Source organism: Amblyomma americanum, chromosome 8, assembly GCF_052857255.1.
Source record: "Amblyomma americanum isolate KBUSLIRL-KWMA chromosome 8, ASM5285725v1, whole genome shotgun sequence".
Classification (NCBI taxonomy): domain Eukaryota; kingdom Metazoa; phylum Arthropoda; class Arachnida; order Ixodida; family Ixodidae; genus Amblyomma; species Amblyomma americanum.
The window spans coordinates 138,700,951-138,716,248 of record NC_135504.1 but is presented as its reverse complement, the minus strand read 5'-3'; positions in this window follow the sequence as shown (position 1 = coordinate 138,716,248).

Here is a 15,298-nt window from a genome sequence, read left to right as displayed (position 1 = left end):
CTTTCGCAAAAACCAAAACCGAAGCCTTACTACTTATACCATGCGCGCCGCATCTCCCATCGAACAGTATGTGGCGCCCTTTTCAAATTATTATAATGCTGCATAGCATAACGTCTTTTTGGCGTGTGCTCGTGTTTGGAAAACCGGTATGGACAACAGCGTGTTATCGCCTCCGATGCAGCAGGTGTACGGCGAAGAACGAAAATATCCTGGGTTTTTGATTGTTGAGTCGCAGCACTTTTTCACGTGAAGGCAAACTGCAATGGCATATCTTGGCATATCTGAATTCCGCAGAGAACTATGATCTTTGAGACTCTTCTAATCATGTTTCTGAGAGATGGACACATCCTTGAATTCTCACCCCCGTTGTTCCCCCTTATTTTACAGGAGGTTTCAAGGAGAAATAAATGTACAGTCACTGATGAAATGCTTCTTAATTAAGCGTGTTGGACAGTAACGATAGAACGATTTAATGGTATATTCTCGAGCGATTCCTTTAAGGGAGAGCGTGTACATGTTAGTTTGATGTAGTACAGTTTGCAGCACCCTTACTTCAGAAGTGGGTGCCTTTTCTCGCTCTACCGGTCAGCATTAAAGATTATTTAATTATATTCTCAATATGCGTCGCGGTTTAAGGAAAATTAGGTCTTCAAAGCTTCTAAAAACAATATACAGGAAGGTATTGCATTGCCGTTGGACGATATTTTTTTATTCCTGAAATAGCAAAGGAAGCGGAGGACTCTGACAATAGTTGCGGTCACCCGATGCAGTTTGGTTCGTGGGGGTTTAACGTCCTAAGCCAACTCAGGGAATGAGGGACGCCGTTGTGAGGGGCTCCGGATATTTCGACCGCCTGGGGTTCTTTAACGTGCACTGACATCGCACACCACACGGGCCTCATGAATTTCGACTCCATCGAAATTTGACCGCCGCGGCTGGCAACGAACCCGCGTCTTTCGGGTCAGCAGCCGAGCGCCGTAACCACTTAACCACCGCGGCGGCCCGATGCAGTTCTACTCATCATGCAGTGCGAAAAGAAATGGATATTTTATGCACTTACTCGAGAGGCAGTGTATAAATTGTTAGATAAAATTAGGATTGTTATAAACAATATACAATAGGTATGTAGACAATAGTCTATATGCAGTCTAAAGATTGTCTATAGACGATAGGAAATTAAGGCGGTTAGAGGTTTTGGTCTATAAATTGTCTATAGGTCATCTATAGACAAATGGCTGCTAAGCCGGTTATAGACAAATCTTTAGATGGTTTATAGGTTGTCTATAGACGAAAGAAAATTATGGTGGTTATAGGCTTTAGTCTATAGATGGTCTAAAGATTGTCTACGGACAAAAGGAAATAAGGCAGATATTGAGTTTAGTCTATATAAAATCTATTTACTGCCTATAGACAAAGGAAAATTGTCTACTATAGACTTTGGTCTATAGATGGTCTATAGACTTTCTATGCAAAAAAGGACATGAGGCAGTTATAGACTTCACTCTATAGATAATCTGTTGACCGTCTATAGACAAAAAATTGTCTGTTACAGAGTAGTCTACAGATATTCTATGGACCATCTATAGACAGAAGAAAATTTAGGCGGTTATAGACTTTAGTCTATAGATAGTCTATGAACCACCTATAGACGGAAGGAAATTAAGGCTGTTATAGACTTTAGTCTATAGATAATCTGTTGGCTGGATAATGACAGGAAAATGGTCTGTGATTAACTTTAGTCTGTAGATCATCTATAGACAGTCTATAGACGAAAGGAAATAAGGCGGTTATAGAGTTTAGTTTATAGATAATATATTGACCGTCTGTAGACAAAGGAAATTTGTCTGTTATAGACTTTAGTCTATAGATAGTCTATGGACCATCTATAGACGAAAGGAAATTGATGTGGTTATAGACTTTATTCTATAGATTATCTATAGACAGTCAATTGAAAAAGATTCGTCTAAAGGGCGTCTATAGAGTCTATAAAAAGTCTATAGACAGTCTATAGACCATTTTTATGAGACCCAATCCAGTCATCAAAGGGGCGGCCAACACATGTATAAACAAGAAGGCAAAAAAACAAAAAAAATAAAAAGGGCGCGAAACTCTATGAAGTGAATATATAAGAAAGCACTTTAACCAGCAAAAAATCAAGAAAAACATGCGTGCCAAAAAACATCGTGGCCAAAGGCCGGTGTCAAGAACACATTAACAGCAACAACGAGCGAGCCTAAAAGGGCCCAAGCAAGCGGAGCAAAAGCAGAGTCACAAATCTAAAATAAGATAAAACGTCATACAACCCTACGGATGCCAATAAAACTAGAAACAAACGAATACAAGCTAAAATGGAGCAAAAAAACTCGTCAACGCCAAGAAGGTAACAGGCAAGAAACAGTCTACATGTAAACACAATTTGGACGATTACAACTAATGAGCCGTACAAAAAGCCTCAGGAGAAGAATCCGGACCGGCTAACATAAGAAAACTTCATGAGCAAACGGGGAGTGGCAGGCGAACAGGCAAAATCAGGAATCTTTAGGCATGGCCAAGGAAGCGCATTTCTTTCTCGTGCAGTGAAATTGAGGGCGTGCTTACGCAACTATCCCCTGCCTTAGCAATCAAGTAGGCCTCAATGACCTCCCTTTCTGTTTTGTTTATTAAACTTCTATGAACCTTGTATCCTCTAATAAGGTCTACACTTGGGGGGAGGCTGGTTGCAGTGGTCTGCTAGATTACCTCTAGACCCTCTACCTACGTTGGGGAATTGCTCCCTGGCCCTGACATTAAAGCATCTTCCCGTCTGGCCTATGTACGCACTACCGCACGTTGGGGGTATCTGATAGACAACCCCAGTCCGGCAGTGTGTGTACCATTGCCCGTGTCTCGTAGTGCAGGTCGGCTGTCTTGCCTTGTTGTTCAAGACACATATCTTCGAAAGCTTGCACTGTGCGGAAAAGACGACCTGGACGTTCTACCGTCCTGCTATCTTTCTTACGTTGCGGGACATCTTGTGAAGGTATGCTATGATTGCAACGCGTTTCTTCTCTCGCTCCTTCCTAACCTGGCTCCCCTATAAATTTTTAAGCATAACCTCACATATATTAGCCACCAATGAAGGCGTGTACCCGGCAGAGTAGAGGCGCTGTACCTGGTTCTCAAAGCTTGATTCCGCCATATCCACACAGCTCTTGGCTAACGCCGCGTGAAGTGCGCTTGTTGCTACATTCTTTTTGCTAGCTTAGAGTGCGCGCTGTCAAATGGTAGCAAACTCTTTTTAGACCTTACTTTGAAATACCAGCAAACATGGTCGTCCTTAAAAAGAACCAAGAAGTCTAAAAACTGTAAGCGCTTCCTGGATCATGCCTAAAGATTCCTGATTTTGCATGTTCGCCTGCCACTTCGCGTTGGCTCATAAAGTTTTCTTATGTTAGCCGGTGTGCACTATTCTCCTCAGGTTTTTGGTGCGGCTAAAAAGTTGTAATCGCCCAAATTGGGTTTTACGTGTAGACTGTTTTTTACCTCTTACCTTCTTGGCGTTGACAAATTTTTGCTCTATTTTAGGCTTTATTCGTTTGTTTTTTTAGTTTTTTTGCGGCATCCGCAGGGTTGTAGAACGTTTTATCTGATTTTAGATTTCTGAATCTGCTTTTGCTTCGCTTGCTTGGGCCCTTTTAGGCTCGCTCGTTGTTGCTGTGAAGTGTTCTTGACACCACCCTTTGGCCACGATGTTGTTTGACACGCGTGTTTTCCTTGGTTTTTGCTGGTTAAAGTGCTGTTTAATATGTTCACATCATAAAGTTTCATGCTCTTTTTCATTTTTTGTGGTTTTTTCCTTCCGGTTTATACATTTGTTGGCCGCCCCTTCATGAGTGTGGATTGGGTTGTAATCTTTGGCCCCCGGACTGTCACGTGGTTTTTGGCATATATTGTGCTGGGTTTTCCTCAAAAATAGAGTTGTTAGTCAGCGCCCGTCCTGTCGTCAGTGTTTTTTTCTTCTCGTGTCCCCGTCTGTTTCCGAGCTGGTCATTTCGAATCATATCCCACAAACTTGCCCATTCGGCAATTTTGATTGAACTCTGTTTTTTTATCGTGAAACTAGCAGTTCCTGTTACATTGAGTGGCAAGGTGGCTGAACGCTTAGGGCTAATTGGCCGCATAAACTCCATGGACGCCTTGGAAACTAAGGAAATAATGGAAAGATTTGGAGATGTTTTTTTGTTCTACGGGCTGGGAGAATTCAAAGACGTAGCCTACCACATGGAGCTTAAACCTGAAGCTCGAGGCGTCGTCAAGCCAGCACGACGAATCGCCATCGCCCTTCAGGAGCGCGTCCGAGCTGAGCTGGATCGGATGGAGCACGACGGCGTCGTTGCTAAGTTAACAGAACCGACTTCCTGGTCTAATCACGTGGTTGTGGTAGTAAAGAAATAAAACATACGCATATGCTTGGACCTATTTGACTTAAATAAGGCACTTCTGAGAGAGCACTACCACATGCAGACGTTAGACGATATCCTTCCGCGGCTGCATGGCGCGAAATTCTGTTATACTCTGGATGCATCGTCAGGATTCTGGCAGATTAAGCTGGATGAGCCGAGCTCCCGCTTATGAACTATGAGCACGCCCTACGGGCAATAGAGATTCCTGCACATACCTTTCGGCATCGCTTCCGCACCGGAAATTTTTCGGCGGGTGATGCACCAGGTACTAGAGGGCTTGAGGGGCATTGCCATCGTTATGGTCGACATATTGGTTTGGGGCAGTCGCGAGAGCAACACGAGAGAAATTTAGTAGTTTTGTTGTCCCGGTGTACACATCACAACCTGAAGCTCAATAAGAACAAGTGAAATTTCCTCCAGCCCAGAGTCCGCTACATGGGCCAAAATCTGACTCCAGAGGGGCTGTGCCTGGACCAGAGCAGAGTTCAAGACATCATGCAAGTTGCGCCACCCCAATATCGTAAGGAACTGCAAGTTTTCTTTGGCATGATCGACTTCGTGGCGTGGTTCGTTCCTAACATATCCACGTTGTCAGCGCCGCTTCGCGAGCTGTTGAAAACGGACGTCGCGTGGGTCTGGACAGACCAGCAAGACAGCAGCTTTCGTCAGCTTCGGGCGACCCTCACAAAGGCGCCAGTACTTGCCTATTTTAACCAAGGAAAACCATGGACCTTGTCAGTATAAAGACGCCAATCAGCATGGAGTAGGCGCCGTTCTTCTACAGGATGGGCAGCCAGTTGCCTACTCATCCCATTCGCTGGATGGATGGATAGATGGATGGATACGGCTGAACCTTTTAAATCGAGTGGTGGCTCAAGCCACCTAGCCATGACTTAAGAAATTTTACTCATGTCTTGATTTTAGCCACCAATCAGATAACTTTCGCTTGCTTACTTCTACCCGCTTAAAATCTACTTTCCCTTCATGGTCCTTAAACCCTAATGCCTTGGATAAATCAGCCTCGCTGCTTTCCACTGAAGGGCGAAGCCTTTTACAGAAAAGTATCAAGTGTTCAGCCGTTTCCTCCTCCTCTCCGCACGCAACGAACAGCGTGTCTATCTTGTGGTACCTGACTCTATATGTCTTAGTCCGCAAAACTCCCGTCCTGGCCACAAACAACAAAGTGCTTCCCCTACAATTATCATAGATATTTTCTTTGGTAATTTCCTGCTTAAAAATCCTGTATGTTCCCAGTGCTGATTTCTTCAGCATTCCTGTTTTCGAGAGAGTCCTTTCTGTTTCTTTAACCTTTTTCTTAACCGATAATTGCTGATTTGCCCCCTACTGCTGTCCAGATACTTGCTTGTCAATTTTCTAGTTCGCTTTCTTCATTTCTTATCAACATTCCTTATATAGAGGTCTCTGAAAACTTTCCTAGCCCACTGCTTTTTCCCCGTTTTTCCCAATCGCTCCTCAAGTGCTATCTTACTGCTAGGTTCTCTACTCTCGAGCGACGCCCATCTCATATCACCTTGTACACCCTGATTTGGTGTATTGCCAGGTGCTCCCAAAGCTAGCCTCCTTACACCCTGTTGTTTAATTTATAACCTTGCTTGAACATCTGCTCTCATGCACAGGACCGCATTACCGAAAGTCGGGCTAGGAACCATCAAACCTTTCCAGATCCTTCTTACCACTTCATACTTATTGTTATTCCACAGTGCCCTATTTTTCATGACAGCTGCATTCCTACTAGCATTATTCATTACATATTTTTATAGATCTGTCAGACACTCAGCACCTTTAGTTATCCACACCCCAAAATACTTGTACTCATTCACTACTCTAGCGTGAACTCCTGTAATATTGCTCGCCGACCTCATCGTTAAATATCATGACTGCAGTTTTTTCCTTACTAAACTTGAAACCTAATCTATCTCTCTCTGTACCACATATGTCTATCAACTTCTGTAAATCTTCCTTGCTGTCAGCAATTAGCACTATATGACCGGCGTATATTAGCCCCGGTAATGACTGCTTAGTCCATTCTCCTTGCTTGAAAAAAGAAAGGTTGAAGCCTAGTCCGCTCCTCTCTAGCTTGGTCTCCAACCCTTGCAGGTACAACGTGAACAACAAAGAAGACAGAGGGCATCGTTGCCTAAGCCCCCTCTTCATCTCTACAAGCTCTGATGCATTGTTTCCTACGTTATATGCACTCTGGTACCTTTACATATATATATCATTTAAAAGATTAATTACTCCATCTTCCACATCCAATATGCCCAGCATGTGCCATAGATACTCTGGAATAATGTTGACGTAGACACCCTTAATATCCAGAAATGCTAGCCACAGGGACCTGTGCTCCTTTTCAGCAATCTCTATACATTGCGTCAAAGAAAACAGATTATCCTCCAACATTCTTTGCTTCCAGAACCCATTTTGTAGCTCCCCTAGTACCCCCTCATTCTCCACCCAAGCATGCAATCAGTCCTTTATAATCTGCATCACGACCCTGTAAACCACAGATGTCACTGTTATGGGGTGGTAGTTACGTCAGCTTTGTCCCCTTTTCCTTATATATCATGCTCATTCTACTTAATCGCCATTCATCGGGGACTTTCTCATCCACTATCATTTTATTCACTGCCTGTATTAATGTTTGCTTGGATTTTGGTAAAGGCTTCCTTATTAATATAATCTGAATACCATCTGGTCCTGCTGATGCGCTACTAGGAACCTTCTTCCCTGCCCTTTCCCACTCTCTTTGCTCAAGTGAAGCTATTGCAGTAACCGGTCTAACCTCCTTCGATAAATTATGTGCAACATTTCTTTTCTTTAATTTTTTCTTTCATCCTTGTTCCTATGTGTTTTGTCGCTTTATCCGCTTTTAGTCGATTACTCTGATCTGTAACAAGAAACCTTTGTTCTAGCCTAGTCTCATTACTTATTCCATTTAGATGCTTCCAGAATTTTTGAGCTGCTTTTCTGTCCTTTTTATTTACTTTTGACTTCCATTGGGCACCCTTTCTTCTAAGTTTCTCATTAATCGAATAGGATGCTTCTCTTCTACACTTTATGAAGGTATCCCATTTCCTGTCTACTTTAACCTCTGGTTCCCGTCTCTTCTTGGAGTATCTGTGTTCCCTGGACGCTTCCTGACGTTTCTCTATCGCCCTCTTGACCTCCTCATCCCACCAACTCTTGGGTTTGCGTCTTTTCCCTTTTAGCTTTATACGCTCCTTACCTACCTCTAGCTCCAGTAATCGAGTTAATTTGGTATAAGTCCATTCTGTTTCACTACCCCAGTAGCACAAATGGGGCTGTGAACTGCGGGCCCTTGTGGGCCCGGCACGGGCTGCCCATAGGGGCCCGACGTGGGATATGTGCGGGATTTGCAACTCGGCATCGGGGGGGGGGGGACCCTCAAGGGCTGCCCAGTGGGCTTACTGCATAGCCCCACAAGGCTCCGTGCTGGATCCCATTGGGCAGGCCCGTGCCGGGCCTCCATGGGCTGGCCCGTGCTGGGCCTCCGTGGGCTGGCCCGTGCCGGGCCTGCGTGGGCTGGCCCGTGCCTGGCCTCTGTGGGCTAGCCCGTACTGGGCACCCGTGGTCTAGCCGTTCTTGTCCCAGTGGGCATCTTAGGTGATAACTTGCGGGAAGTCAACAAAGGTAACCCATATAGAACCAATAACTGTAAGCCTTTGGGCCCACCGACCTAATTAGACTTAAGGCCCACCTTGCCAACGCAGAGAGGCTTTCTTCACATCATCAGTATTTTTTGTGTACATGCTACTACTGAAATTACAATGCAAGTAAGAATGCTTCTTATTTATTTATTTGTTTTTGCTAGACATTTTGGGCTTTCTCGCATACAAAGCCCCAATTACTGGGGTGAAGGGCCCGCCCCCTTCGTCCAAGCTTTCCGACTGCCATCCCAGTCTCTCGCCCCCAGCACGAACGCAGCCACTCTGTTGTTGCCTTCCATGGTGGCTGTTGGGATTCTGCGCTGCATAGCAGATGTAAAAGTGAACAAATAAACACACATCAAATTGATATTAAGTATGGTGGATAAAAATCACTTTCAAAAGTATTACAGTTACATCTTTCAGGAAATGCTTCATAGCCGTATGCAATGCTACAATGTGCAATGCTTGAAATATCAGCAAATTTCGTTTGCTGTTAATATCCGTAACCATAATAAAGATAAATATCCATAATAAGAATAACCGAAAGGTGCATGAGCCATTAAAGGACTACAGACACCTAAATTTATTGCGTATTTTCTTCTGTCAAATGATGCGTTAGATAATAAAATACATGGATTACCACGTAGTACTTGCCTACAACCACGCTAAATAATTTATAATCGAATTTCTTCTCTCATGCTGTTTTGGTTTCATCGACCAAACGCCGACTGTCGTGAAGTTGATGTTTTGGTAACATGATGCAACTAGAAAAACTAATACAATCGCAGATATGTAGCTTTAATTGACTACGTCATTTATTCCAGCCTCTTCCAAGACCTGAAATGACAAAAAATGACCTGTCAGCATTAATATAACCGATTTTTTATGCCTCAGGTGAATTAAACACCAACTATACGTCACAGTCATCGTTAGACTGATGAAACCGAAAAAGCGTCAAGAAGAAATTAAATTGCAGAAATACTGCGCATTGCGCTAGTTGGTGTTGATGCATAGTGGTGGTTCAAAAGCGCAAACACATACGGACCATGTAAGAGACGAGACACACAAACCAGCGCTGAACTTACTACAGATTTTTTATTAGGAAGAAGCACGTCATATATACACACACGAAAAAACAGCGCAAATGCGCAGTGTGAACAAAACTCCTAGTGCTAGTACAAGGAAAAAACTGCTTTAAAAGCACGTGAATATCTGCAGAACCACTACCCACTAAGTAGCATATTGATTTCTCGAAGCGATAATGTAGCAGATGGCATACTCACGCACCCATTACTTTTTCTGATAATATGAAACGCCTCAGCTACTTCTCTAGCGCGCTGGTCAGAATGAGTGAACAAGACATCAGTATCGTCAAAAAATGGTGTACATTTGCACGTGAAAAAATGCTCAGCTAGGTTAGTTTTTTCCTAAAGAATTAGCATGCTCCATGAGCCGCACTTTAACGCAGCGGCCAATTTGACCTATGTAAATAAGGCCACAGGACTGAGGGATTTGATACGCTACGCCAGTCTTACAGGAAACATATCTGTTTTCATGATTTATGTTGCGAGCATTTTTTTGCGGCCTTCATGCTTTCTTTGAACTGCCGCCCCCACTCTCTAGCTTGTTAGGTGCAGGGAATAGAACTTTTACCTCGTGCTTGCTTCCCACTCTTTTTAATCCGGTGCGACAGCGTGTGGACACATGGCATAACCCACTACCTTTCTTCTCCCTTCTTCCGAACCCTTTTCCAGCCCCGAGGTACTTGCAGACAATTTCAGCTCACGGAGGAATTTGCACTCGAAACGAGAACTGAGTTCTAGAAACCAGCTTTCCTACATCTGTCTATTTGGGCTAAGAGACTGGGCATCATTTTATGATGAGATTTATTTACTGCCATGCCTAAGCATCCTGTAACGATGCCACTTTGTGCAAGCTTTGAATGAAAGGACCTGTAATTCAAAAGGGAGTTTTCACTCCTAGGCGAATACTGCCCACAGACGTGGTTGGGTTCGAAAGAGAATTTTAAATCAAAGAATTGCAAGACTCTTTTTTGAGGGACTTCATGTGTGAACCTCAGCCCCGACCAATTATGTGCAAAACTATGAACATTTGACACAAATTCGGGATTCACGGACCTAGCCAGCACCAGGTAATCATCCACATAACAGAAAATGCATATGCAATAACCGGCTAGATCAGTCTCAACTTTCATATTAACCCTGCTTAGATAAATGTTGCAGAGAATGGGAGGTACCTTGGTACCTATGCACACACCCGATTTTTGCATATAAAGACGACCATCCCACTCAACAAACGTGTTACTCAGGTAGTAAGATAACAGTTAAAGAAAGGATCCTGTTTTGATTCCACACTCATTTTGGAACACGCATTCATCGCTCTCATCACATAGTGCCCGGCTCTCATTTCGGAGGAAATCCGCTACTGCCTCAGAATTAGGTACGAGAAACGGATCCTTTACGCGAAGTGACGACAAATGTTTGCGAAGATAGGTAGACACAAACAACTGCCAAGAATTGTGCTCAGATACGCTTGCCCGGAAAGGAACTTTAGGCTTGTGCATCTTTTTACCTTTTACTAGCACTAGGAGTCTTGTTGACATCGCACATGTACGCTGTTTTTTCTGTGTGTATATATATGACGTGCTTCTTCCTAATAAAAAAATCAGTTGTAAGATCAGTGCTGGTTTGTGTGTCTCTTGTCTTGGTCCGTGTGTTTGCACTTTTGAACCACCACTATGAAATTAAATAATAAATTATTTAGTGGTCGTACATGTATAGAATGTCTAATGCATGGTTTGAAAGAAGAAAACGCACAAGCAAAAATTTGGTACCTATAGTCCTTTAAATTTTTTTCGTTCACTTTTTGTATTTTGCATCTGAGCCTTGTATTTATTGCTGTATTTTGTGTTACAACTTGTATTTAACATTTTTTCAATTTTGCTAAACCTGTTCTTTTTTGCATATATTATGTACTCGCCCCTCCTGCTTGGGCATACTGTAGGCCTGTAGTATGTTCTAAATAAATAAATAAATAAATAAATTTGGATGGCTACTCAGTAATTGATAACAGAAGTGCTGAAAACCACACCAGGTAGATTGAAAGTAGCTTTTTCCTGCAATTAGATGGTGTGTTCACAAAGTGTCTATAACCTTCAGAAGATTCACATGTACTCACCAAAAATTGCGCTGTACAGCCATAGGTTCTTAAATGCTTCTTTTTCACCCCGCCCCATCAATGTGTACATAAGGGCCACAGGAGTCCTCACTAGTCTTCATAATAAGTTTTGTAGCCTCATCAGCTGGCTCACTCCCAATGAGTGCTAGCTTTTTGATCAGAAATAGATTATACAGATTATACAAAGTGAACTATACCATGAAAACCATACACTGAACCATTCATAAAACTCCCTCTTCGAGGAACCATGTGCAAGTCAACAAAAAATCAGAAGGATGTAGAATAGGATAATACAGAGGACTCAAAGAGGCCTATGATCACAGTGGTGTGACTGAGCTTAATGATAACAGAATTCTCTGTTGTCTTCTAAACGCCCATCTTTGCATCATCATATTAACTTACTTTTATGCACAACTCAATGGCATACGCTTCCCAAACAATAAGATAAGGGGAAAAAGTGAAGCCATTACTTTAAAGCCACCTTGAACCATGGCAAAATTGTAGTCTGGAGCTAAATGAGTGATGTAAGAACATAACCGCCAGCTGCCACTATGAACAGCAAGGCTAATGCTTGTGCTAATTTCTTGTAGTAGGCTAGATATTATATACAGCAAATCCTCTTTCAAATTCACTTGTACAAAATGAAGCTTTCCGGTCTACAAATCGAAATGCAACATGAGGCAATTTCGAAGTCCCAACTTAATCTGAAGTGGACTCACCATATGTAGAGGGTTCAAATTAAACTACAGCTGAACAAAACACTATGCATCAAAATTATATTAAAAGGAATCAATGCGTTGCCAGTAGTTCATAGGCACAATTGAAATAAATGCCATATACCCAGTCGAAAAAAAACACCAGCCCGTTTCTGGTGTTTACACCAAACTGGCTTTTTTAGACACGGGTTCTGGTGTGACCGTGTCTGGTGCACCGACCAGGCCAGGATTTTCAGACACGGGTCCTGATGTGGCTTAGTGTGGCGTGCTTTAGTGTGTCCTGGTCTGGTTTTCTGTGCTGTGACCCGATTTTCTGATACCGGCACTGGTGTGCTTTGGTTTAGTGTTTCCTGGTGTGGTCGGTTTACCATTCGATTTGGTGTGGTTGGTATACCGTAGAATGTCTTGATTGAGATGCTGTGAGTTTGGACATACTATCGTGAGAAAAATTTAGAGATCCCAGCGAATGCATGCCAAATGGTGTAAAACGGCAAGCACTCCTGATGTAGAGTCAAGTGCACTAACATCCATCAATCTCGCTGCGCCGGCCTTGATGGCACGAGCATTTCATCAGATGGCACCTGCACGCAGTTAGGCATAGTGTGGCACACACTCCCAGCACCAGAATTTTTCACATGATTGTACACTGGAGCATGCACATAACCACATCATTTCTGTTCTTGCCGAAGACTAAGAGCAAGCACGTATCGTAAAGAAAGAAAAAATGCTCACATTTTCACAAAAGCATCCTTAGCTTCATTGCTAGACAAAATTGGCAGAACAGCCAAGATGGAGGCCCCTAGCATCATAGCGTGCATCTTTTCTGACAAAGTCGAATAGGTTGAATTTCCTTGATAGCAGCTTGACTTCAGCTGTGTAGCCACAATGCCTGAAGAACAACAGAACAAAATCACGAATTTGTGTGAAATACACTATAATAATCACAGTGCAAAGACAACCAGCAAATACTGCTATTAAATTTAGCTCAGTGGTGCAAACATACAGTACACATTCAATACGACTTGCAATGCCTCTGCAGTAAATCAACTGTCTTCTGCTTTATAGTAAATCAATGCTACTCACATAAAGCACCCCACTTGCAATAATTTGCTTGAAATCAGTGTGTGGATGAGCAAGTATTTCCCACTTTTATTCACACAGTACAACGATGAACACGGACAAGGGGGAAGACACCGAAAAACACTTTGAGGTGCCTCCTCCCTTGCCCCTGTTCATCATCATGCTGTGTGAATGAAAATGTGAATTATTGCGTTGTGTTTTTCTTTTGTATTGAAAGGAGGTTTAATAGCTCAGACACCACCAAAACCAGGAAGGCAGAACCAGGCGCAGAACGAGGCCTTCTAGGCGTCCGCGTTTATTCTAGAGCCCGGCAGCAGCACGCGCTCAGCGGTAGCACTGCCGCTACCTCGTTGTCACATCTTCGTCTTTACAATGGCCCCCGGGAATGAAAGGAGCCATCCTGGCGACTCAAGGCGTAGAGCAGATCAAGGGGTCATGGTAAGGCTTGAGGCGACTGACATGCACCGTTTCACGGCCACGACGGCGAAGGTCAGAGGAGGGTGTCAGTGGTTCGACGACAGTTCACAGGGGAAGGTTGAGAAAGAACACGGTAAGGGCCTTGATATTTGGCTTGGAATTTGGACGACAGGCCAGGAGAGCCAGCAGACATCCAGAGCCAGACAAGTGAGCCGGGGGAAAGGGGTACGTGAGTTTGACTACCGGAATCCCGACGCTTTTTTTGTCAATTCTGGTCAGCGGACGTGAGGGAACGGGCGAGCTGGCGGCATTCCTCGGCATACTTGGCAATTTCAGAAGCAGTTGTGCAGTCAGATGCATCAAGATGGTAGGGAAGAATGGTGTCAAGCATGCTTGTAGGTTCGCGGCCGTAAAGAAGAAAGAACGGAGAATAACCTGTGGTAGACTGGACGGCGGTATTATATGCGTAGCTGACGAACGGAAGAACGAGGTCCCAGTTGGAATGGTCGGAACTGATATACATGGTGAGCATGTCACCGAGTGTCCGGTTAAACCGTTCGGTGAGGCCGTTGGTCTGAGGATGGTACGCTGTGCAGGTTCTGTGAACGATGCGGCACTCTTGCAGAAGCGCTTGGACAACCTCGCATAAAAACACACGGCCGCGGTCGCTCAGAAGCTCACGAGGGGCGCCGTGGCGGAGAATGAGCTGGCGGGGAATGAAGGAGGCCACGTCTCGCGCTGTAGCTGCCGGAAGAGCCGCCGTTTCAGCATAGCGCGTGAGATGGTCTATGGCGACTATAACCCAACGGTGACCGGAAGGGGTAGAGGGCAGGGGCCCGTAAAGGTCGATGCCGACGCGATCAAAGGGACGGGCAGGGCAAGGTAATGGCTGCGATGGGCCAGAAAGGCGCTGTGACGGAGACTTGCGGCGTTGGCACGCAATGCATGAGTGAATGTACTTGCGTAAAAAGCTGTACATTCCACGCCAGTAGTACCGGTGCCGAAGCCGAGTGTAGGTTTTCAAAAAACCAGCATGAGCAGTCTGGGGGTCGGCATGGACAGAGGCGCAGACTTCAGCTCGTAGTTGGCGAGGGATGACGACGAGCCATTTTCGACCGTCGGGCATGCAATTGCGACGATAGAGGAGACCGTCATGCAGAGTGAAGTGGCGGGTTTGTCGCCGAAGTGAGCGAGAGGCAGCTGCTGTAGGGGGCCCAGACAGATGGTGCACGAGAGATGTAATCCAGGGGTCCTTGCGCTGTTCCACAAGCATGTTTACCGGGCACAACGAGGACAGCTCGGAGTCAATGCTCGAGATGGTCGCAGTGTCGGAAGGCAGCGGAGACCGGGAGAGGGCGTCAGCGTCAGAGAGCTTACGACCAGAGCGATAGACGACTCGAATGTCGTACTCCTGGAGGCGCAGAGCCCAGCGGCCAAGGCGACCCGATGAATCCTTCAACGATGACAGCCAGCACAAAGCGTGATGATCGGTGACTACGTCGAAGGGGTGGCCGTAGAGGTATGGTCGGAATTTGGTTATCGCCCACAAAATAGCCAAGCAGTCTTTTTCTGTGACGGAGTAATTGATCTCGGCCTTGGACAGCGTGCAGCTCGCATAGGCGACAACGTATTCTGGAAATCCAGGTATTCGCTGGGCGAGCACAGCACCAATGCCCCCACCGCTAGCATCCGTGTGTACTTCTGTCGGGACATTAGGGTCGTAATGGCGAAGGATGGGAGGTGAAGTAAGGAGTCG